The sequence below is a fragment of the Triticum aestivum genome, chromosome 5A (assembly GCF_018294505.1).
Source record: "Triticum aestivum cultivar Chinese Spring chromosome 5A, IWGSC CS RefSeq v2.1, whole genome shotgun sequence".
NCBI classification, from domain to species: Eukaryota; Viridiplantae; Streptophyta; class Magnoliopsida; order Poales; family Poaceae; genus Triticum; species Triticum aestivum.
In genome coordinates, this window is record NC_057806.1 from 309,508,653 (window position 1) to 309,535,567 (window position 26,915).

A 26,915-nucleotide genomic window follows, 5' to 3' on the forward strand; every position below is an offset into this window, starting at 1 on the left:
CTATGTGTTACCTTGCCAGCATATTCCATGTGCTGGCCCGTTTTCGGGCTGCAACGTTAATGTTGCAGACTTTTCAGACGACGATTAACGAGTTTTTAGGTCATGGTTCTATACTCAGTGATGCCGTTGGAGTTGATGGACTCACTTATCTTCCAAGCCTTCCGCTGTTATCGTTATTAGATGGCCTTAAGCCATATTTATTGTAATAAGTTCTCTTTTGAGACACTCGATGTAATAAGTGTGTGATTGCTACTCTGCTATAAATCCTCCGAGTATTGTGTGGTGTCAGCATTACTGATCCAGGGATGACACCGGAGCACAGAGATCAGACTGTTTGAGGTCTGGTCGCTACATAGTGCTTGGTTTTTGACGACTTGTAGATTTTTGTAATAAGTATGTGAGTTCTTTATGACTAATGTTGAGTCCATGGATTATACGCACTCTCACCTTTCCATCATTGCTAGCCTCTTCGGTACCGTGCATTGCCCTTTCTCACATTGAGAGTTGGTGCAAACTTCGCCGGTGCATCCAAACCCCGTGATATGATACACTCTTTCACACATAAACCTCCTTATATCTTCCTCAAAACAGCCACCATACCTACCGATTATGGCATTTCCATAGCCATTCCGAGATATATTGCCATGCAACTTTCCATCATCCCGTTTATCATGACACGTTCATCATTTTCATATTGTTTAGCATGATCATGTAGTTGACATAGTATTTGTGGCAAAGCCACCGTTCATAATTCTTTCATACATGTCACTCTTGGTTCATTGCATATCCCGGTACACCGCCGGAGGCATTAATATAGAGTCATTCCTTGTTCTAGTATCGAGTTGTAATCATTGAGTTGTAAATAAATAGAAGTGTGATGATCATCATTTAATAGAGCATTGTCCCAATAAAAAAAGAAAGGCCAAAAAAAAAGAAGGCCCAAAAAAAGAAATGAAAAGGGACAATGCTACTATCTTTTTTTCCACACTTGTGCTACAAAGTAGCACCATGATCTTCATGATAGAGAGTCTCTTATTTTGTCATTTTCATATACTAGTGGGAATTTTTAATTATAGAACTTGGCTTGTATATTCCAACAATGGGACTCCTCAAGTGCCCTAGGTCTTCGTGAGCAAGCAAGTTCGATGCACACCCACTAGTTTCTTTTGTTGAGCTTTCATACATTTATAGCTCTAGTGCATCCGTTGCATAGCAATCCCTACTCCTTGCATTAACATCAATCGATGGGCATCTCCATAGCTCATTGATTAGCCTCGTTGATGTGAGACTTTCTCCTTTTTTGTCTTCTCCACATAACCCCCATCATTATACTCTATTCCACCCATAGTGCTATATCCATGGCTCACGCTCATGTATTGCGTGAAGGTTTATAAAGTTTGAGATTACTAAAGTATGAAACAATTGCTTGGCTTGTCATCGGGGTTGTGCATGATGAGAGCATTCTTGTGTGACGAAAATGGAGCATGACTAAACTATATGATTCTGTAGGGATGAACTTTCTTTGGCCATGTTATTCTGAGAAGACATAATTGCTTAGTTAGTATGCCTGAAGTATTATTATTTCTATGTCAATATTAAACTTTTATCTTGAATCTTTCGGATCTGAATATTGATGCCACAATTAAGAAGAATTACATTGAAATTATGCCTTGTAGCATTCCACATCAAAAATTCTGTTTTTATCATTTACCTACTCGAGGACGAGCAGGAATTAAGCTTGGGGATGCTTGATACGTCTCCAATGTATCTATAATTTTTGATTGCTCCACGCTATATTATCTTCTGTTTTGAACATTATTGGGCTTTATTATTCACTTTTATATTATTTTTTGGACTAACCTATTAATCGAAGGCCCAGGCCAGAATTGCTGTTTTTTGCCTATTTTAGAGTTTCGCAGAAAAAGACGGAGTCCAAACGGAATTAAACCTTTGGGAACGTGATTTTCGGAACGAACATGATCCAGGAGACTTGGACCCTACGTCAAGCAACCAATAGGGAAGCCACGAGGTAGGGGGCGCGCCTACTGCCCCCCCCAGGCGCGCTCTCCACCCTTGTGGGCCCCCTGTTGCTCCACCGATGTACTCCTTCTTCCTATATATACCTACGTACCCCAAACGATTAGAGACGGAGCCAAAACCCTAATACCACCGCCGTAACTTTCTGTATCCACGAGATCCCATCTTGGGGCCTATTCCGAAGCTCCGCCGGAGGGGGCATCGATCACGGAGGGCTTCTACATCAACACCATAGCCTCTCCAATGATGTGTGAGTAGTTTACCTCAGACCTTCAGTTCCATAGTTATTAGCTAGATGGCTTCTTCTCTCTTTTTGGATATCAATACAATGTTCTCCCCCTATCTTGTGGAGATCTATTCGATGTAATCTTCTTTTGCGGTGTGTTTGTTGAGATCGATGAATTGTGGGTTTATGATCAAGTTTATATATGAACAATATTTGGATCTTCTGAATTCTTTTATGTATGACTGGTTATCTTTGCAAGTCTCTTCGAATTATCAATTTGGTTTGGCCTACTAGATTGATCTTTCTTGCAATGGGAGAAGTGCTTAGCTTTGGGTTCAATCTTGCGGTGTCCTTTCCTAGTGACAGTAGGGGCAGCAAGGTACATATTGTATTGTTGCCATCGAGGATAACAAGATGTGGTTTTTATCATATTGCATGAATTTATCCCTCCACATCATGTCATCTTGCTTAAAGCGTTACTCTGTTTTTATGAACTTAATACTCTAGATGCATGCTGGATAGCGGTCGATGTGTGGAGTTATAGTAGTAGATGCAGGCAGGAGTCGGTCTACTTGTCTCGGACGTGATGCCTATATACAAGATCATACCTAGATATTCTCATAACTATGCTCAATTCTGTCAATTGCTCAACAGTAATTTTTTCATCCACCGTAAAATACTTATGCTCTTGAGAGAAGCCACTAGTGAAACCTATGGCCCCCGGGTCTATCTTTCATCATATTAATCTTCTGACACTTAGCTATTTTCATTGCCTTTTATTTTACTTTGCATCTTTATCATAAAAATACCAAAAATATTATCTTATCATATCTATCAGATCTCACTCTCGTAAGTGACTGTGTAGGGATTGACAACCCCTTATCGCGTTGGTTGCTCGGATTTATTTGTTTTGTGTAGGTGCGAGGGACTTGCGTGTAGCCTCCTACTAGATTGATACCTTGGTTCTCAAAAACTGAGGGAAATAGTTACACTACTTTGCTGCATCACCCTTTCCTCTTCAAGGGAAAACCAACGCAGTGCTCAAGAGGTAGCACACCAGTCCATAAATGGATCGCTGGAGCTTGCACACTTTGTTAGCTCCCTTTGGATCGATAAAACCTTTAGGTTGCATCATATACAGCTCTTCTTCTAGAAATCCACACAGGAATGCAGTCTTTACATCCATTTGCCAAATTTCATAATCATAAAATGCGGCAATTGCTAACATGATTCGGACGGACTTAAGCATCACTACGGGTGAGAATGTCTCATCATAGTCAACTCCTTGAACTTGTCGAAAACCTTTTGCAACAAGTCGAGCTTTGTAGACAGTAACATTACCGTCAGCGCCTGACTTCTTCTTAAAGATCCATTTGTTCTCGATGGCTTGTCGATCATCGGGCAAGTCAACCAAAGTCCACACTTTGTTCTCATACATGGATCCCATCTCAGACTTCATGGCCTCAAGCCATTTTGCGTAATCTGGGCTCATCATCGCTTCTTCATAGTTCGTAGGTTCGTCATGGTCAAGTAACATGACCTCCAGAACTGGATTACCGTACCACTACGGCGCGGATCTTGCTCTGGTTGACCTACGAGGTTCGGTAGTAACTTGATCTAAAGTTTCATGATCATCATCATTAGCTTCCTCACTAATTGGTGTAGGTGTCACAGGAACCGGTTTCTGTGATGAACTATTTTCCAATAAGGGAGCAGGTACAGTTACCTCATCAAGTTCTACTTTCCTCCCACTCACTTCTTTCAAGAGAAACTCCTTCTCTAGAAAGGGTCCATTCTTAGCAACGAATATTTTGCCTTCGGATCTGTGATAGAAGGTGTACCCAATAGTTTCCTTTGGGTATCCTATGAAGACACATTTCTCCGATTTGGGTTCGAGCTTATCAAGTTGAAGTTTTTTCACATAAGCATTGCAGCCCCAAACTTTAAGAAATGACAACTTTGGTTTCTTGCCAAACCATAGTTCATAAGGCGTCGTCTCAACAGATTTTGTGGTGCCCTATTTAACGTGAATGCAGCCGTCTATAAAGCATAACCCCAAAATGATAGCGGTAAATCAGTAAGAGACATCATAGATCGCACCATATCTAGTAAAGTACGATTACGACGTTCGGACACACCATTACGCTGTGGTGTTTCGGGTGGCGTGAGTTGCGAAACTATTCTGCATTGTTTCAAATGTAGGCCAAACTCGTAACTCAAATATTCTCCTCCACGATCAGATCACAGAAACTTTATTTTCTTATTACGATGATTTTCCACTTCACTCTGAAACTCTTTGAACTTTTCAACTATTTCCGACTTATGTTTCATTAAGTAGATATACCCATATCTGCTCAAATCATCTGTGAAGGTGAGAAAATAACGATACCCGCCGCGAGCCTCAATATTCATTGGACCACATACATCAGTACGTATGATTTCCAACAAATCTGTTGCTCTCTCCATAGTTCCGGAGAACGGCGTTTTAGTCATCTTGCCCATAAGGCATGGTTCGCAAGTACCAAGTGATTCATAATCAAGTGATTCCAAAAGTCCATCAGTATGGAGTTTCTTCATGCGCTTTATACCAATATGACCCAAACGGTAGTGCCACAAATAAGTTGCACTATCATTATCAACTCTGCATCTTTTGGCTTCAACATTATGAATATGTGTATCACTACTATCGAGATTCAACAAAAATAGACCACTCTTTAAGGGTGTATGACCATAAAAGATATTACTCATATAAATAGAACAACCATTATTCTCAGATTTAAATGAATAACCGTCTCACATCAAACAAGATCCAGATATAATGTTCATGCTTAACGCTGGCACCAAATAACAATTATTTAGGTCTAAAACTAATCCCGGAGGTAGATGTAGAGGTAGCATGCTGACGGAGATCACATCGACTTTGGAACCATTTCTCACGCACATCGTCACCTCATCCTTAGCCAGTCTTCGCTTAATTCGTAGTCCCTATTTCGAGTTGCAAATATTAGCAACAGAACCAGTATCAAATACCCAGGTGCTACTGCGAGCTATGGTAAGGTACACATCAATAACATGTATATCACATATACCTTTGTTCACCTTGCCATCCTTCTTATCCGCCAAATACTTGGGGCAGTTCCGCTTCTAGTGACCAGTCTGTTTGCAGTAGAAGCACTCAGTCTCAGGCTTAGGTCCAGACTTGTGTTTCTTCTCGTGAGCAGCAACTTGTTTACTGTTCTTCTTGAAGTTCCCCTTCTTCTTCCCTTTACCATTTTTCTTGAAACTGGTGGTCTTGCTGACCATCAACACTAGATGCTCCTTCTTGATTTCTACCTCCGCTGCCTTTAGCATTGCGAAGAGCTCGGGAATTGTCTTATTCATCCCTTGCATATTATAGTTCATCACGAAGCTCATGTAGCTTGGTGGCAGTGATTGAAGAACTCTGTCAATGACAGTATTAACAGGAAGATTAACTCCCAGTTGAGTCAAGTGATTATGATACCCAGACATTTTGAGTATATGTTCGCTGATAGAACTATTCTCCTCCATCTTGCAGCTATAAAACTTATTGGAGACTTCATATCTCTCAATCCGGGCATTTTCTTGAAATATTAACTTCAACTCCTGGAACATCTCATATTCTCCATGACATTCAAAACATCGTTGAACTCCCGGTTCTAAGCCATAAAGCATGGCACACTGAACTATCGAGTAGTCATCAGCTTTACTCTGCCAGACGTTCTTAACGTCATCAGCAGCATCTGCAGCAGGCCTGGCACCCAGCGGTGCTTCCAGGACGTAATTCTTCTGTGCAGCAATGAGGATAATCCTCAAGTTACAGACCCAGTCCGTTTAATTGCTACCATCATCTTTCAACTTTGCTTTCTCAAGGAACACAACAAAATTCAACGGAACAACAACACGGGCCATCTATCTACAATACCATACACAAGCAAAATACTATCAGGTACTAAGTTCATGATAAATTTAAGTTCAATTAATCATATTACTTAAGAACTCCCACTTAGATAGACATCCCTCTAATCATCTAAGTGATCACATGATCCATATCAACTAAACCATAACCGATCATCACGTGAAATGGAGTAGTTTTCAATGGTGAACATCACTATGTTGATCATATCTACTATATGATTCACGCTCGACCTTTCGGTCTTAGTGTTCCGAGGCCATATCTGCATATGCTAGGCCCGTCAAGTTTAACCCGAGTATTCTGCGTGTGTAAAACTGTCTTACACCCGTTGTAGATGAACGTTGAGCTTATCACACCCGATCATCACGTGGTGTCTCAGCACGACGAACTTTGGCAATGGTGCATACTCAGGGAGACACTTTTACCTTGAAATTTAGTGAGAGATCATCTTATAATGCTACCGTCAAACAAAGCAGAATAAGATGCATAAAGGATAAACATCACATGCAATCAATATAAGTGATATGATATGGCCATCATCATCTTGTGCCTTTGATCTCCATCTCCAAAGCACCATCATGATCACCATCGTCACCGGCATGACACCTTGATCTCCATCGCAGCATCGTTGTCGTCTTGCCAACTATTGCTTCTATGACTATCGCTACCGCTTAGTGATAAAGTAAAGCAATTACAGGGTGATTGCATTGCATACAATAAAGCGACAACCATATGGCTCCTGCCAGTTGCCGATAACTCCGTTACAAAACATGATCATCTCATACAATAAATATAGCATCATGTCTTGACCATATCACATCACAACATGCCCTGCAAAAACAAGTTAGACATCCTCTACTTTGTTGTTGCAAGTTTTACGTGGCTGCTACGGGCTGAGCAAGAACCGTTCTTACCTACGCATCAAAATCACAATGATAGTTCATCAAGTTAGTGCTATTTTGACCTTCACAAGGATCGGGCGTAGCCACACTCGGTTCAACTAAAGTTGGAGAAACGGACACCCGCCAGCCACCTGTGTGCAAAGCACGTCGGTAGAACCAGTCTCGCGTAAGCGTACGCGTAATGTCGGTCCAGGCCGCTTAATCCAACAATACCGCCGAACCAAAGTATGACATGCTGGTAAGCAGTATGACTTGTATCACCCACAACTCACTTGTGTTCTACTCGTGCATATAACATCTACGCAATAACCTGGCTCGGATGCCACTGTTGGGGAATGTAGTAATTTCAAAAAGTTGCCTACACACACAGAGGATCATGGTGATGCATAGCAACGAGAGGGGAGAGTGTATCTACGTACCCTCATAGACTAAATGCGGAAGCGTTAGCACAACGCGGTTGATGTAGTCGTACGTCTTCATGATCCGACTGATCCAAGTACCGAACGCACGGCACCTCCGAGTTCTGCATACATTCAACTCGATGACGTCCCGCGAGCTCCGATCCAGCAAAGCTTCACAAGAGAGTTTCGTCAGCACGACGGCGTGGTGACGGTGATGATGATGCTACCGACGCAGGGCTTCGCCTAAGCACCGCTACGATATGATCGAGGTGAATTATGGTGGAGGGGGCACCGCACACGGCTAAGAGATCAATGATCAGTTGTTGTGTCTATGGGGTGCCCCAACCCTCGTATAAAAAGGAGCAAGGGGAGGAGGCGGCCGGCCAGGGAGAGGCGCGCCAAGAGGGGGAGTCCTACTCCTTTTCCTAGTAGGAGTAGGAGAGGGGGGAGGAAAGGGAGAGGAGGAGAAGGAAAGAGGGGGCCGACCCACCTTGCCCTAAACCAATTCGGTTTGGGCCTTGGGGGGCGCACCCCACACTCCCCTTGATGCCCTCTATTTCCACTGAGGCCCATGTAGGCCCATTAAGTCCCTCGGGGGGTTCCGGTAACCCCCCGGTACTCCGATATATGTCTGAAACCTTCCGGTACCTTTCCGGTGTCCGAACATAGTCGTCCAATATATTGATCTTTACGTCTCGACCATTTCAAGACTCCTCGTCATATCCGTGATCATATCCGGGACTCCGAACTACCTTCGGTACATCAAAACACAAACACTCGTAATTGTCACTGAACTTTAAGCGTGCGGACCCTACGGGTTCGAGAACTATGTAGACATGACCGAGACACGTCTCCGGTCAATAACCAATAACGGAACCTGGATGCTCATATTGGCTCCCACATATTCTACAAAGATATTTATCGGTCAAACCGCATAACAACATACGTTGTTCCCTTTGTCATCGGTATTTTACTTGCCCGAGATTCAATCATCGGTACAATACCTAGTTCAATATCTTTACCGGCAAGTCTCTTTACTCGTTCCATAATACATCATCCTGCAACTAACTCAATAGTTACAATTCTTGCAAGGCTTATAGTGATGTGCATTACCGAGTGGGCCCCGAGATACCTCTCCGACAATCGGAGTGACAAGTCCTAATCTTGAAATACGCTAACTCAACAAGTACCTTCGGAGACACCTGTAGAGCACCTTTATAATCACCCAGTTACGTTGTGATGTTTGGTAGCACACAAAGTGTTCCTACGGTAAACGGGAGTTGCATAATCTCATAGTCATAGGAACATGTACAAGTCATGAAGAAAGCAATAGCAACATACTAAATGATCAAGTGCTAAGCTAACAGAATGGGTCAAGTCAATCACATCATTTCTCCTAATGATGTGATCCCGTTAATCAAATGACAACTCATGTCTATGTCTAGGAAATATAACCATCTTTGATTAACGAGCTAGTCAAGTACAGGCATACTAGTGACACTCTGTCTGTCTATGCATTCACACATGTATCATGTTTCTGGTTAATACAATTCTAGCATGAATAATAAACATTTATCATGATATAAGGAAATAAATAATAACTTTATTATTGCCTCTAGTGCATATTTGCTTCACGTTCTCCTTGCCGAAGATGTAACGCAGGTAGGCGTCGACGTCTAAGCTTTGGTCGTTGCCTGGCATGCTCGGAATAACTAATGGTAGATGGGTGAGGACTAGATCTTCGCAGAGTGTCACGATGGTGCATTGCCGTCTGGGTTATATGCAGCAAGCCGTTAGCTGGTGGCAGGAAATCGGTGAGGGAATAGGCGTGGATTTTACAATTCATCCATGTGGAGCGCGGGAAGCATTCGCTGGAGCGCGGGAAGACTAAGTGGAGCACACACACAACCTGAATACCGTATTAGGTGGCACGTGTTATTTATCACACAAGTGTTAACATGAGGAAATGTATGTGTAACTTACTAATCATCGCACAGGAGTACTCGCAAACGCATCTGTTGGGTAACGTAGCAGAATTTTAAAATTTTCTCCGCATCACCAAGATCAATCTATGGAGTCATATAGCAACGAGGGAGAGGGGAGTGCATCTACATAACCTTGTAGATCGCGCGCGAAAGCGTTCAAGAGAATGGGGTTGATGGAGTCGTAGTTGTCGTGATCCAAATCATCGATGACCTAGCGCCCAACGGACGGCACCTCCACGTTCAACACACGTATGGTTGGGAAGACGTCTCCTCCAACTTGATCCAGCAAGGGGGAAGGAGAGGTTGATGAAGATCCAGCAGCATGACGGCGTGGTGGTGGAAGCAACGGTGATCTCGGCAGGGCTTCGCCCAAGCTCAGGGAGAGGGAGGAGTGTCACGGGAGGGAGAGGGAGGCGCCAGGGGCTAGGGTGCGGCTGCCCTCCCTCCCCCCCCCCACTATATATAGGGTCCCTAGGGCGCGCCGGCCCTAGGAGATCCAATCTCCAAGCGGGGGCGGCAGCCAAGGGGGTGGCTTGTCCCCCAAGCCAAGTGGGGCGCCCCCCACCCCTAGGGTTTCCAACCCTAGGCACAGGGGGAGGCCCAAGGGGGGCGCACCAGCCCACTAGGGGCTGGTTTCCCTCCCACTTCAGCCCATGGGGCCCTCCGGGATAGGTGGCCCCACCCGGTGGACCCCCGGGACCCTTCCGGTGATCCCGGTACAATACCGAGTACCCCCGAAACTTTCCCGATGGCCGAAACTTGACTTCCTATATATAAATCTTCACCTCCGGACCATTCCGGAACTCCTCGTGATGTCTGGGATCTCATCCGGGACTCCGAACAACTTTCGGGTTACCGTATACTAATATCTCAACAACCCTAGCGTCACCGAACCTTAAGTGTGTAGACCCTACGGGTTCGGGAGACACGCAGACATGACCGAGACGACTCTCCGGTCAATAACCAACAGCGGGATCTGGATACCCATGTTGGCTCCCACATGCTCCTCGATGATCTCATCGGATGAACCACGATGTCGAGGATTCAATCAATCCGTATACAATTCCCTTTGTCAATCGGTACGTTACTTGCCCGAGACTCGATCGTCGGTATCCCAATACCTCGTTCAATCTCGTTACCGGCAAGTCACTTTACTCGTACCGTAATGCATGATCCCGTGATCAACCACTTGGTCACATTGAGCTCATTATGATGATGCATTACCGAGTGGGCCCAGAGATACCTCTCCGTCATACGGAGTGACAAATCCCAGTCTCGATTCGTGCCAACCCAACAGACACTTTCGGAGATACCTGTAGTGTACCTTTATAGTCACCCAGTTACGTTGTGACGTTTGGCACACCCAAAGCACTCCTACGGTATCCGGGAGTTGCACAATCTCATGGTCTAAGGAAATGATACTTGACATTCGGAAAAGCTATAGCAAACGAACTACACGATCTTTGAGCTATGCTTAGGATTGGGTCTTGTCCATCACATCATTCTCCTAATGATGTGATCCCGTTATCAATGACATCCAATGTCCATAGTCAGGAAACCATGACTATCTTTTGATCAACGAGCTAGTCAACTAGAGGCTCACTAGGGACGTGTTGTGGTCTATGTATTCACACATGTATTACGATTTCCGGATAACACAATTATAGCATGAACAATAGACAATTATCATGAACAAAGAAATATAATAATAACCATTTTATTATTGCCTCTAGGGCATATTTCCAACAGTCTCCCACTTGCACTAGAGTCAATAGTCTAGTTACATTGTGATGAATCGAACACCCATGCAGTTCTGGTGTTGATCATGTTTTGCTCTAGGGAGAGGTTTAGTCAACGGATCTGCCACATTCAGGTCCGTATGTACTTTACAAATATCTATGTCTCCATTTTGAACACTTTCACGAATGGAGTTGAAGCGACGCTTGATATGCCTGGTCTTCCTGTGAAACCTGGGCTCCTTGGCAAGGGCAATAGCTCCAGTGTTGTCACAGAAGAGAGTCATCGGGCCCGACGCATTGGGTATGACTCCTAGGTCGGTAATGAACTCCTTCACCCAGATTGCCTCTTGTGCTGCCTCCGAGGCTGCCATGTACTCCGCTTCACATGTAGATCCCGCCACAACGCTTTGCTTGCAACTGCACCAGCTTACTGCCCCACCATTCAAAATATACACGTATCCGGTTTGTGACTTAGAGTCATCCAGATCTGTGTCGAAGCTAGCATCGACGTAACCCTTTACGACGAGCTCTTCGTCACCTCCATAAACGAGAAACATATCCTTAGTCCTCTTCAGGTACTTCAGGATATTCTTGACCGCTGTCCAGTGTTCCATGCCGGGATTACTTTGGTACCTTCCTACCAAACTTACGGCAAGGTTTACATCAGGTCTGGTACACAGCATAGCATACATGATAGACCCTATGGCCGAGGCATAGGGGACGACACTCATCTTTTCTCTATCTTCTGCCGTGGTCGGGCATTGAGCCGTGCTCAATCTCGTACCTTGCAATACAGGCAAGAACCCCTTCTTTGACTGATCCATTTGAACTTCTTCAATATCTTGTCAAGGTACGTACTCTGTGAAAGACCAATGAGGCGTCTCGATCTATCTCTATAGATCTTGATGCCTAATATATAAGCAGCTTCTCCAAGATCCTTCATTGAAAAACACTTGTTCAAGTAGGCCTTTATGCTTTCCAAGAATTCTATATCATTTCCCATCAACAGTATGTCATCCACATACAATATGAGAAATGCTACAGAGCTCCCACTCACTTTCTTGTAAATGCAGGCTTCTCCATAAGTCTGCGTAAACCCAAACGCTTTGATCATCTCATCAAAACGAATGTTCCAACTCCGAGATGCTTGCACCAGCCCATAAATCGAGCGTTGGAGCTTGCACACCTTGTCAGCATTCTTAGGATCGACAAAACCTTCCGGCTGCATCATATACAATTCTTCCTTAAGGAAACCATTAAGGAATGCCGTTTTGACGTCCATTTGCCATATCTCATAATCATAGAATGCGGCAATTGCTAACATGATTCGGACGGACTTCAGCTTCGCTACGGGTGAGAAAGTCTCATCGTAGTCAACCCCTTGAACTTGTCGATAACCCTTAGCGACAAGCCGAGCTTTATAGATGGTTACATTACCATCCGCGTCTGTCTTCTTCTTAAAGATCCATTTATTTTCTATGGCTCGCCGATCATCGGGCAAGTCAGTCAAAGTCCATACTTCGTTTTCATACATGGATCCTATCTCGGATTTCATGGCTTCCAGCCATTTGTCGGAATCTGGGCCCGCCATCGCTTCTTCATAGTTCGAAGGTTCACCGTTGTCTAACAACATGATTTCCAAGACAGGGTTGCCGTACCACTCTGGTGCGGAACGTGTCCTTGTGGACCTACGAAGTTCAGTAGCAACTTGATCTGAAGTTTCATGATCATCATCATTAACTTCCTCTCTAGTCGGTGCAGGCACCTCAGGAACAATTTCCTGAGCTGCGCCACTCTCCGGTTCAAGAGGTAATACTTCATCAAGTTCTACTTTCCTCCCACTTATTTCTTTCGAGAGAAACTCTTTCTCTAGAAAGGATCCATTCTTGGCAACAAAGATCTTGCCTTCGGATCTGAGGTAGAAGGTATACCCAATAGTTTCTTTAGGGTATCCTATGAAGACGCATTTTTCCGATTTGGGTTCGAGCTTTTCAGGTTGAAGTTTCTTGACATAAGCATCGCATCCCCAAACTTTTAGAAACGACAGCTTAGGTTTCTTCCCAAACCATAATTCATACGGTGTCGTCTCAACGGATTTCGACGGAGCCCTATTTAAAGTGAATGCGGCAGTCTCTAAAGCATAGCCCCAAAATGACAGCGGTAAATCGGTAAGAGACATCATAGATCGCACCATATCCAATAGAGTGCGATTACGACGTTCGGACACACCATTACGCTGAGGTGTTCCAGGCGGCGTGAGTTGTGAAACTATTCCACATTTCCTTAAGTGTGTGCCAAATTCGTGACTCAAGTATTCTCCCCCACGATCTGATCGCAAGAACTTGATTTTCCTGTCACGTTGATTCTCAACCTCACTCTGAAATTCCTTGAACTTTTCAAAGGTCTCAGACTTGTGTTTCATTAAGTAGACATACCCATATCTACTCAAGTCATCAGTGAGGGTGAGAACATAACGATAGCCACCGCGAGCCTCAACACTCATTGGACCGCACACATCAGTATGTATGATTTCCAATAAGTTGGTTGCTCGCTCCATTGTTCCTGAGAACGGAGTCTTGGTCATTTTACCCATGAGGCATGGTTCGCACGTGTCAAATGATTCGTAATCAAGAGACTCCAAAAGTCCATCTGCATGGAGCTTCTTCATGCGTTTGACACCTATGTGACCAAGGCGGCAGTGCCACAAGTATGTGGGACTATCATTATCAACCTTACATCTTTTGGTATTCACACTATGAATATGTGTAACATTACGCTCGAGATTCATTAAGAATAAACCATTCACCAGCGGAGCATGACCATAAAACATATCTCTCATATAAATAGAACAACCATTATTCTCGGATTTAAATGAGTAGCCATCTCGAATTAAACGAGATCCTGATACAATGTTCATGCTCAAAGCTGGCACTAAATAACAATTATTGAGGTTTAAAACTAATCCCGTAGGTAAATGTAGAGGCAGCGTGCCGACGGCGATCACATCGACCTTGGAACCATTCCCGACGCGCATCGTCACCTCGTCCTTCGCCAGTCTCCGCTTATTCCGCAGCTCCTGCTTTGAGTTACAAATGTGAGCAACCGCACCGGTATCAAATACCCAGGAGCTACTACGAGTACTGGTAAGGTACACATCAATTACATGTATATCACATATACCTTTAGTGTTGCCGGCCTTCTTGTCCGCTAAGTATTTGGGGCAGTTCCGCTTCCAGTGACCACTTCCCTTGCAATAAAAACACTCAGTCTCGGGCTTGGGTCCATTCTTTGGCTTCTTCCCGGCAGCTTGCTTACCGGGCGCGGCAACTCCCTTGCCGTCCTTCTTGAAGTTCTTCTTACCCTTGCCTTTCTTGAACTTAGTGGTTTTATTCACCATCAACACTTGATGTTCCTTTTTGATTTCCACCTCCGCTGATTTCAGCATTGAATATACCTCAGGAATGGTCTTTTCCATCCCCTGCATATTGAAGTTCATCACAAAGCTCTTGTAGCTCGGTGGAAGCGACTGAAGGATTCTGTCAATGACCGCGTCATCCGGGAGATTAACTCCCAGCTGAGTCAAGCGGTTATGCAACCCAGACATTTTGAGTATGTGCTCACTGACAGAACTATTTTCCTCCATCTTACAACTGAAGAACTTGTCGGAGACTTCATATCTCTCGACCCGGGCATGAGCTTGGAAAACCATTTTCAGCTCTTCGAACATCTCATATGCTCCGTGTCTCTCAAAACGCTTTTGGAGCCCCGGTTCTAAGCTGTAAAGCATGCCGCACTGAACGAGGGAGTAATCATCAGCACGTGACTGCCAAGCGTTCATAACGTCTTGGTTCTCTGGGATGGGTGCGTCACCTAGCGGTGCTTCTAGGACATAATCTTTCTTGGCAGCTATGAGGATGATCCTCAGGTTCCGGACCCAGTCCGTATAGTTGCTGCCATCATCTTTCAGCTTGGTTTTCTCTAGGAACGCGTTGAAGTTGAGGGCAACATTAGCGTGGGCCATTTGATCTACAAGACATAGTGTAAAGATTTTAGACTAAGTTCATGATAATTAAGTTCATCTAATCAAATTATTCAATGAACTCCCACTCAGATAGACATCCCTCTAGTCATCTAAGTGAAACATGATCCGAGTCAACTAGGCCGTGTCCGATCATCACGTGAGACGGACTAGTCAACATCGGTGAACATCTTCATGTTGATCGTATCTTCTATACGACTCATGCTCGACCTTTCGGTCTTCCGTGTTCCGAGGCCATGTCTGTACATGCTAGGCTCGTCAAGTCAACCTAAGTGTATTGCGTGTGTAAATCTGGCTTACACCCGTTGTATTCGAACGTTAGAATCTATCACACCCGATCATCACGTGGTGCTTCGAAACAACGAACCTTCGCAACGGTGCACAGTTAGGGGGAACACTTTCTTGAAATTATTACGAGGGATCATCTTATTTAAGCTACCGTCGTTCTAAGCAAATAAGATGTAAAACATGATAAACATCACATGCAATCAAATAGTGACATGATATGGCCAATATCATTTGCTCCTTTTGATCTCCATCTTCGGGGCTTCATGATCATCGTTGTCACCGGCATGACACCATGATCTCCATCATCGTGTCTTCTTGAAGTTGTCTCGTCATCTATTACTTCTACTACTATGGCTAACGCTTTAGCAATAAAGTAAAGTAATTACATGACGTTTATGTTGACACGCAGGTCATAAATAAATTAAGACAACTCCTATGGCTCCTGCCGGTTGTCATACTCATCGACATGCAAGTCGTGATTCCTATTACAAGAACATGATCAATCTCATACATCACATATATCATTCATCACATCCTTTTGGCCATATCACATCACACGGCACATGCTGCAAAAACAAGTTAGACGTCCTCTAATTGTTGTTGCAAGTTTTTACGTGGCTGCTATAGGTTTCTAGCAAGAACGTTTCTTACCTACGCCAAAACCACAACGTGATATGCCAATTTCTATTTACCCTTCATAAGGACCCTTTTCATCAAATCCGATCCGACTAAAGTGGGAGAGACAGACACCCGCCAGCCACCTTATGCAACTAGTGCATGTCAATCGGTGGAACCAGTCTCACGTAAGCGTACGTGTAAGGTCGGTCCGGGCCGCTTCATCCCACGATGTCGCCGAATCAAGATAAGACTAGTAACGGCAAGAAAATTGACAATATCGACGCCCACATCTGCTTTGTGTTCTACTCGTGCACAGAAACTACGCATAGACCTAGCTCATGATGCCACTGTTGGGGAACGTAAAAGAATTTTAAAATTTTCTATGCATCACCAAGATCAATCTATGGAGTCATCTAGCAACAAGGGAGAGGGGAGTGCATCTACATACCCTTGTAGATCACTCGCGGAAGCGTTCAAGATAACGGGGTTGATGGAGTCGTACTCGTCGTGATCCAAATCACCGATGACCTAGCGCCGAATGGACGGCACCTCCGCGTTCAACACACGTACGGTTGGGAAGACGTCTCCTCCAACTTGATCCAGCAAGGGGGAAGGAGAGGTTGATGAAGATCCAGCAGCACGACGGCGTGGTGGTGGAGGCAACGGTGATCTCGGCAGGGCTTCGCCAAGCTCAGGGAGAGGGAGGAGTGTCATGGGAGGGAGAGGGAGGCGCCAGGGGCTAGGGTGCGGCTGCCCTCCCTCCCACCACTATATATAGGGTCCCTAGGGGGGCAGCCCTAGGATATCCAATCTCCAAGGGGGGGCGGCGGCCAAGGGGGTGGCTTGTCCCCCAAGCCAAGTGGGGCGCCCCCCACCCCTAGGGTTTCCAACCCTAGGCGCAGGGGGAGGCCCAAGGGGGGCGCACCAGCCCACTAGGGGCTGGTTCCCCTCCCACTTCAGCCCATGGGGCCCTCCGGGATAGGTGGCCCCACCCGGTGGACCCCCGGGACCCTTCCGATGGTCCCGGTACAATACCGAGTACCCCCAAAACTTTCCCGATGGCCGAAACTTGACTTCTTATATATAAATCTTCACCTCCGGACCATTCCGGAACTCCTCGTGACATCCGGGATCTCATTCGGGACTCCGAACAACTTTCGGGTTACCGTATACTAATATCTCAACAACCCTAGCGTCACCGAACCTTAAGTGTGTAGACCCTACGGGTTCGGGAGACACGCAGACATGACCGAGACGACTCTCCGGTCAATAACCAACAGCGGGATCTGGATACCCATGTTGGCTCCCACATGCTCCTCGATGATCTCATCGGATGAACCACGATGTCGAGGATTCAATCAATCCGTATACAATTCCCTTTGTCAATCGGTACGTTACTTGCCCGAGACTCGATCGTCGGTATCCCAATACCTCGTTCAATCTCGTTACCGGCAAGTCACTTTACTCGTACCGTAATGCATGATCCCGTGATCAACCACTTGGTCACATTGAGCTCATTATGATGATGCATTACCGAGTGGGCCCAGAGATACCTCTCCATCATACGGAGTGACAAATCCCAGTCTCGATTCGTGTCAACCCAACAGACACTTTCGGAGATACCTGTAGTGTACCTTTATAGTCACCCAGTTACGTTGTGACGTTTGGCACACCCAAAGCACTCCTACGGTATCCGGGAGTTGCACAATCTCATGGTCTAAGGAAATGATACTTGACATTTGGAAAAGCTATAGCAAACGAACTACACGATCTTTGAGCTATGCTTAGGATTGGGTCTTGTCCATCACATCATTCTCCTAATGATGTGATCCCGTTATCAATGACACCCAATGTCCATAGTCAGGAAACCATGACTATCTTTTGATCAACGAGCTAGTCAACTAGAGGCTCACTAGGGACGTGTTGTGGTCTATGTATTCACACATGTATTACGATTTCCGGATAACACAATTATAGCATGAACAATAGACAATTATCATGAACAAAGAAATATAATAATAACCATTTTATTATTGCCTCTAGGGCATATTTCCAACAGCATCATGTGCGATACTCCTAGCCACCGCAAGCAACTAGTTTGCATTTTTCAATGTTTTGTATATAGAAGCGCACACGAACTAACTGTATTAGCCGTCTGTGTTGTAATTTCTTATCGCAAACAGTTCATCTGAGTCGGTTGTTTGCCACGAATCACACACATCTTGTTAAGTTGAACCGTTTCTGTTGCGTTCGCTAATCGAAAACAGTTCGTCCGAGTGAACCGTATGCCCTATATCACACACACCTTGATCTGGCTAACCGTTTATGTTGCACTCCCTAATAGCAAATGATTCATCGAAGCGAACTGTATGCCATATATCGCACACACATTGATATGGCTGCCCGTTTCTGTTATTCTACCTCATCACAAATAGTTCGAACGGGTTAACCATGTGGCCTGAATCACACACGTAACTAAAATCTAAACCGTGTTTGATGCATCCTTCATCACAAACATTTTGCACCTTTTTTGACGGTTTTCACACACCACCGTTTGCGATTATTGCATCGCACACAGTTTCTTGAATGGTCTCTGATTGTAGTGTCGCTTAGCAGCATCCTGCAGTATGATGACCCACAAGTATAGGGGATCTATCATAGTCCTTTTGATAAGTAAGAGTGTCAAACCGAACGAGGAGCAGAAGGAAATGATAAGCAGTTTTCAGCAAGGTGTTCTCTACAAGCACTGAAATTATAGGTAATAGATAGTTTTGTGATAAGATAATTTGTAACGAGCAACAAGTAACAACAGTAAATAAAGTGCACCAAGGTGGCCCAATCCTTTTTGTAGCAAAGGACAAGCCTGGACAAACTCTTATATAGATAAAAGCGCTCCCGAGGACACATGGGAATTATCGTCAAGCTAGTTTTCATCACGTTCATATGATTCGCGTTCGGTACTTTGATAATTTGATATGTGGGTGGACCGGTGCTTGGGTGCTGCCCTTACTTGGACAAACATCCCACTTATGATTAACCTCTATTGCAAGAATCCGCAACTACAACAAAAGTATTAAGGTAAACCTAACCATAGCATGAAACATATGGATCCAAATCAGCCCCTTATGAAGCAACGCATAAACTAGAGTGAAGCTTATGTCACTCTAGCAACCCATCATCTACTTATTACTTCCCAATGCCTTCCTCTAGGCCCAAATAATGGTGAAGTGTCATGTAGTCGACGTTCAAATAACACCACTAGAGGAGAGACAAGATACATCTCATCAAAATATCGAACGAATACCAAATTCACATCACTACTAATAGCAAGACTTCTCCCATGTCCTCAGGAACAAACGTAACTACTCACAAAGCATATTCATGTTCATAATCGGAGGGGTATTAATGTGCATATAGGATCTGAACATATGATCTTCCACCAAGTAAACCAACTAGCATCAACTACAAGGAGTAATCAACACTACTAGCAACCCACAGGTACCAATCCCAGACTTAGAGACAAGAATTGGATACAAGAGATGAACTAGGGTTTGAGAGGAGATGGTGCTGGTGAAGATGTTGATGGAGATTGACCCCCTCCCGGTGAGAGGATCGTTGGTGATGACGATGGCGATGATTTCCCCCTCCCGGAGGGAAGTGTCCCCGGCAGAACAGCTCCGCCGGAGCCCTATATTGGTTCCGCCAAGGTTCCGCCTCGTGGCGGCGGAGTCTCATCCCGAAAGCTTGCTTATGATTTTTTTCCCAATGAAAGACTCCATATAGTAGAAGATGGGCATCGGAGGGCCACCAGGGGGCCTATGACGCAGGGGCGCACCTAGGGGGGTAGGGCGCTGAGGGAGTCTTGGATTAGGGGGTCTCCGAACAGCCGGACTATATCCTTTGGCCGGACTGTTGGACTATGAACATACAAGATTGAAGACTTGTCCCGTGTCTGGATGGGACTTTCCTTGGCATAGAAGGCAAGCTTGGCAATACGGATATGTAGATCTCCTCCCTTTGTAACCGACTCTGTGTAACCCTAGCCCCCTCTGGTGTCTATATAAACCGGAGGGTTTAGTTCGTAGGACGATGGACAATCATACAATAGGCTAGCTTCTAGGGTTTAGCCTCTACGATCTCATGGTAGATCAACTCTTGTAATACTCATATCATCAAGAACAATCAAGCTGGATGTAGGGTATTACCTCCATCAACAGGGCCCGAACCTGGGTAAACATCGTGTCCCCTGCCTCCTGTTACCATCCGCCTTAGACGCACAGTTCGGGACCCCCTACCCGAGATCCACCAGTTTTGGCACCGACATTGGTGCTTTCATTGAGAGTTCCACTGTGTCGTCACTGTAAGGCTTGATGGCTCCTTCGATCATCGGTAACGATGCGGTCCAGGGGGAGGTTTTCCTCCCCGGATAGATCTTTGTATTCAGTGGCTTCGCACTGCGGGCCAATTCGCTTGGCCATCTGGAGCAGATCGAGAACTACGCCCCTGGCCATCAAGTCAGGTTCGGAAACTTAAACTACACTGCTGACATCCGCGGAGACTTGATCTTCGACGGATTCGAGCCCATGTCAGGTGCGCCGCACAATCACGACGAGCATGGCGTAACTCTGTCTTCGGATAGTGTTCGGGAGATCGCATCTGCAATCACTCCGGCCTTCAATCCGGAGCAAATTGCGCCATCAAAGGACGGAGGAATAGACCCCGCCATGGAGGTCGCGCTCTCAGTGGCGATGGAGCTGGATACTGACTTCACCCCTTACGAGAGCCGTGTCACCGAACCACTGGATTCGTCTCCAGCCACGAACTCCGAGCCGCCTGCATCTGTGCCTATCGAATCCAACCGGGCGCCGATCATGGAGTTCACCTCCGCGGATATCTTTCAGCACTCGCCTTTTGGCGATGTGCTAAATTCATTAAGGTCTCTCTCCTTGTCAGGAGAACCTTGGCCAAACTATGTCCGGCTAGAATGGGATGCGGACGACGAAGTAATTCGCTGCCCACCCACCACCCACTTAGTAGCCGCTGTCGACGACTTAACCGACATGCTCAACTTCGACTCCGAAGACATCGACGGCATGGACGAAGATGTAGGAGACAAATAGGAACTAGTGCCCACAGGGTGCCGGACAGCCACTTCATCACATGACATATACATGGTGGATACACCCAAAGAAGCCAATGGAAAAGAGACAACGGAGGATGGCCCCTCCAAGAAGCAACCCAAGCGACGTCAGCGGCGCCGCCCTAAGTCCCGCCATAGCAAAAATAGCGATAACAGCGCAAGAGATAATAACACTCCAGTCGACTCCAGAGGAAACGACGACCACATTGCCCCAGCGGCAGAGCACAATGAAGCTGCAAACGGCGAACATAGTATGGATCCGATGTCCGAACACGGCGACACCGAGGATAACCCTCATCAAACCCCCTCTGGGGAGGAAAACAGTCCGGACGAAGATGCACACATCATCCCGGAAACGCACTTGGAGCAAGAGAACCTCAGCAGAAGGCTTATTGCCACAACGAGGAGTCTGAAGAAGCAGAAGCAAAGGCTTAAGGCCGCACAAAATACGCTCAACAGCAGGTGGAACAAAGTGCTCGACAATGAAGAAAAGTATGGTGGAAGTTACCACACAAAGAGCTATCCAAAGCGCAAGCTATTACCTGAATTCGATGATGAGGCCTTAGAGCCCGCACAGCCGAAAAATGAAACGGCCAACCGGCCGGATCAACCACCTTGTGACCGCGATAGAGCGGCTAACAAGGTCGCACATAAGTCAACACATGATCTACGTGAGGACTTGCGCCAAAAATCTGGTACGACCAAATCCATCTATGGATCTAGGAGGCGTGCTCCGGCACAAAATCAAAACCGAATACTACAAGCGTCTGAACGCCATGGTACATCCAAATACAGTGGTGCCTCACACCCCCTGTGTTTCACCGATGAGGTACTGGACCACGAATTCCCAAAAGGATTCAAACCAGTGAACATGGAGGCATACGACGGGACCACAGACCCTAGGGTCTGGATTGAGGACTTTATCCTCCATATCCATATGGCTCGCGGAGACAATCTCCATGCCATCAAATACTTGCCCCTCAAGCTTAAAGGACCAGCTCGGCATTGGCTGAAAGGCCTCCCCGAAAACTCAATTGGAAGTTGGGAGGAGCTCGAGGATGCTTTTCCGGCTAATTTTCAAGGGACCTATGTCCGACCTCCGGATGCAGACGATTTAAGCCATATAATTCAACAGCCCGGAGAGTCCGCCCAAAAGCTTTGGAACAGGTTTCTCACTAAGAAGAACCAAATCGTCGACTGTCCGGACACCGAAGACGAAACGGACGAACTTGGCGACAGAGAGGGAGCACATCAGATGACACAAACTCGACATGGAGATGGTGACATTCGCCGACACGAATGGCACCATATTGGCCTTGCCCCTCTCAACGACTGTGTGGATGAATGGATCGAAGACAAAATCGCCAGACCGTCACACCGTGATGCCTAGAGAATGAGTCAACTCATCGCATATGCATATGCCCCGTGCATAGCATTCAACATTGACATGGTAGAGCTCAAAATCATGATGTAGTCGCTAAAAAGTGACAAATTTTGACCTTATATCTGTTGGAAATATGCCCTAGAGGCAATAATAAAGTGGTTATTGTTATATTTCCTTAACCATGATAAAGGTTTATTATTCATGCTATAATTGTATTGATCAGAAACTTAAATACATGTTTGAATACATAAACAAACACCAAGTCCCTAGTAAGTCTCTACTTGACTAGCTCATTGATCAAAGATGGTTAAGGTTTCCTGAAGATCGCATCATTAGGAGAATGATGTGATGGAGAAGACCCATCCGTTAGCATAGCATATGATCGTTCAATTTATTGCTACTGCTTTCTTAATGTCAAATACATGTTCCTTCGACCATGAGATCATGCAACTCCCGGACTCCAGAGGAATGCCTTGTGTGTATCAAACATCACTTCATAACTGGGTGATCATAAAGCTGCTCTACAGGTATCTCCGAAGGTGTCTATTGAGTTGGCATGGACCGGAATTGGGATTTGTCACTCCTTATGGCGGAAAGGTATCTCTAGGCCCTCTTGGTAATATAGCATCACAAGAATCTTGCAAGCAAAGTGACTAAGGAGTTAGTTACAAGATGATGTACTGTGAAACACGTAAAGAGACTTGCCGGTAATGACATTGAACTAGGTATGGAGATACTGACGATCGAATCTTGGGCAAGTAACATACCGACGAACAAAGGGAACTACGTATGTTGTCATAAAGGTTCAACCAATAAAGAAATTCGTAGAATATGCATCCAGGCCCCGCTATTGGTTATTGACCGGAGAAGCGTCTCGGTCATGTCTACATCATTCTCGAACCCGCAGGGTCTGCATGCTTAACGTTCGTTGATGATATAGTATTATATGAGTTATGTATGTTGGTGACCAAATATTGTTCGGAGTCCCGGATGAGATCACGGACATGACGAGGAGCTCCAGAATGGTCCGGAGGTAAAGATTGATATATAGGATGATAGTGTTTGGTCTCCAGAAGGGTTTCGAAATACACCAGAAGGGTTTCGGAATACACCGGAAGGGTTTCAGATGTTTCCAGAAATGTTCTGGTGCGAGGAAACTTTGGTTGGGCCAAGGGGTAAGGCCCACGGGGCTTTAGGTTGGTGCGAAAGGAAGTTTTGCGGAATCGAGGACCAGACGCCAGGGACCCTGACGTCTGGGGCAGACGCCGAGGCCCATGACGTCTGGTGCTGGAATCCGAGAAGGATTCTTCCTTGCATTCAACCGACTTTGGGGAGGCCCTCTCTCCAAGTTACGACCCTAGGGCTCAACATATAAATAGAGGGGCAGGGCTAGCCCCTAGAACACACCATGATTCAACAAGCCGTGTGCCGGCGCCCCCTCTCCCTCTAATTCATCCTCTGCTCTAAATCCACTGTGCTTGGCGAAGCCCTGCGAAAATAGTTTCACCGCCATTGTCACCATGTCGTCGTGCTGCCGGAACTCATCTACTACTTCGCACCTCTTGCTGGATCAAGAAGGCGAGGACATCATCGAGTTGAACATGTGTTGAACGCGGAGGTGCCATGCGTTCAGTGCTTGATCGGAACGGATCGTGAAGTTGTACGACTACATCAACTGCGTCGATAAACGCTTCCGCTTAGCGATCTACATGGGTACGTAGATACTCTCTCTCTCTCTCTCTCTCGTAGCTATACATCTTCATGAATAGATCTTACGTGTGCGTAGAAATTTTTTGTTTTCCATGCAACGTTACCCAACAATATCGCTAATTGACTTTTCTTTTCTTTTTTTGACAGAGAACTTTGAATCTATTCATCTTCAATCATGATAGCACAACGAACACCAGAAATAATAAAAAAATTACATCCTGATCAAGCGAGCCAAAGGCGCACCGCCATCATCACCCCTCCCTCGACGGAGCCGGGAAAAAGTTGTTGTAGTAGACAGTTGTCAAGTCGTCATGCTAAGGCCCTACAAGACTGTGACGCCCCGAGACCGATGTGCCAGGTGTCTTCCAGTTATTCGATGGTGTTGCCTTGTCATTGCTTGTGTGTAATTCATTGCATATCATGTCATCATGTGCATTTCATTTGCATACGTGTTCGTCTCATGCATCCGAGCATTTTCCCCGTTGTCCGTTTTGCAATCCGGCGCTCCTATGTCACCCGGTGCCCCTTTCTACCTCTTTTCGTGTGCGGGTGTTAAACGTTTTCGGATTGGACCGAGACTTGTCATGCAGCCTTGGTTTACTACCGGTAGACCGCCTGTCAAGTTTCGTATCATTTGGACTTCATTTGATACTCCAACGGTGAATCGAGGGATCGAAAAGGCCTCGTGTGTGTTGCAGCCCAACACCCTTCCAAAGTGGCCCAAAAACCCACCTAAACCTCCTCCATCAACTCGGTCGTTCGATCACGATCGCGTGGCCGAAAACCGCACCTCATTTGGAGCTTCCTAGCTCCCTCTACCTATAAATATGTGTCTCCCTCCGAAATTCTCGCACAGATGAAACCCTAAAAACTCCTCCGCGCGTCGCCGGACACTTCCTCCCGCGCCGGCCGGACATGTCCGCTGCCACCGCCACGTCGCTCCAACCAATCAGCACTCGCCACGTCACCTGTGCCGCCGCCCCGAGCCACTCATGGCGCGCCACCTGGCCCGTCGGCTCCCCTCCCACCGCGCCAGGCCCACGGGCCCGGATCCGGCCCTCCGGGCCCAAGCCACGCCTCCGCTCCTCGCCTCCCATGCGCCCACGACCACCGCCGCCCTTCTCGCTCGCCGCGCCGTCCGCGCATCGCCGCCGCCGGCCACTGCCGTGTCTCCCACGCCGCCGCCTGGCAGCTGCGTCGCCGCTCGCCGTGCCCCGCCGCCTCGCTCGCCGTGCGCCGCTGCCTCGGGTGCCGTGCGCCGCCGCCTCGGCTTCCGCGTTCCTCGTCGGAGTTCATCCTCGCCCTCACCGGAGTCAACTCCGGCCGGATCTGGTGAGAGTGGATCAGATCCACCCATCCCTCCAACCAAATGGCTCCTTCCCCACGTCCCAGATATCCTCATCCCGCGTTGACTTTTCGCGGAGGTAAAATTCCACTAAGTCCCCGAAGTTTCCAGATCCATATGCCCATATTCAACGCATCATAACTCTGCATCTGTAGCTCCGATTCATGCGTGTAGCATATAAAAATGTTCTTCTCGACGAGTACATCATTTCATCTCATTGCATCATTTTCATTTGAGCTCATCTTGATGCCTGAAATGTTGTTGGAAGAGGGCTATGTGATGTATTTGTCAGATCTGTTTCAGCAAATGCCATTTTCTCATTTTTGCCATGATTAATGTGTGCATGCTATCATCCTGAGCTCTACATGTGTTTTGTTATATGCCATGCCATCTTTAAAGTGGTGCTTGCCATGTATTTTTTGTGATATTTGTGGTGACTAGCACAAGCTTGCAAAGTAGCGTAATCGGTAATGCTGATTTCAGGGACTTAGAATTTCACTAAGTTCTTATCCTGATTTTGTTGTTATGCCATATGTTCATGTTGTTTCCTAGTGATCCGTGCCTCTTTTCAGGATGATCAGTAAGGATGTTTTGTTAACATTATGGTGCTCTATCCATCCTTGTCTTTGTTTGCAATTATGGAGCACCCTAGCTTGAGTCAATCGAGCTCTACGTTTGCTATTTAATGTTCCTGGAAGATCATTGACATGATTAGTGATTTGGCCGAGGATGTTGCTATTGATCCGTGCATGCTATGTTGTTGTTCTTGTCATGTCTAGCTTCTATGCCATGTCTTCTTGATGGGTGTATTCTTAGTTTGTCATGCCATGCTCTGTAGTGAGTGCATCGAGCTCGTAAACATGCCTACTCGTTAACTGATTTGCATGCTCCAGTTTTTCACTAAGTCTGAATCTGTTTATGTTTTTGCCATGTTCACATGCTTGCCATTGTATTTTATGATCCCTTTTGGCTCAAGGTCACTAAGGGACTTTTGTTAAGTGCTTTGAGTAGCTTCATGCCATGCCTTGCCTTGCCATGTTAAGTTCCTGTAGCATGTAGTTTTCATGCTCTAAAGTGTGCTTCTTGATGATAAATTCCAGAATTGTGTTAATTTCATTAAGTCTGAAACCTGTTATCATTTGCACTTTTGCCATGCTTGTTTGAACC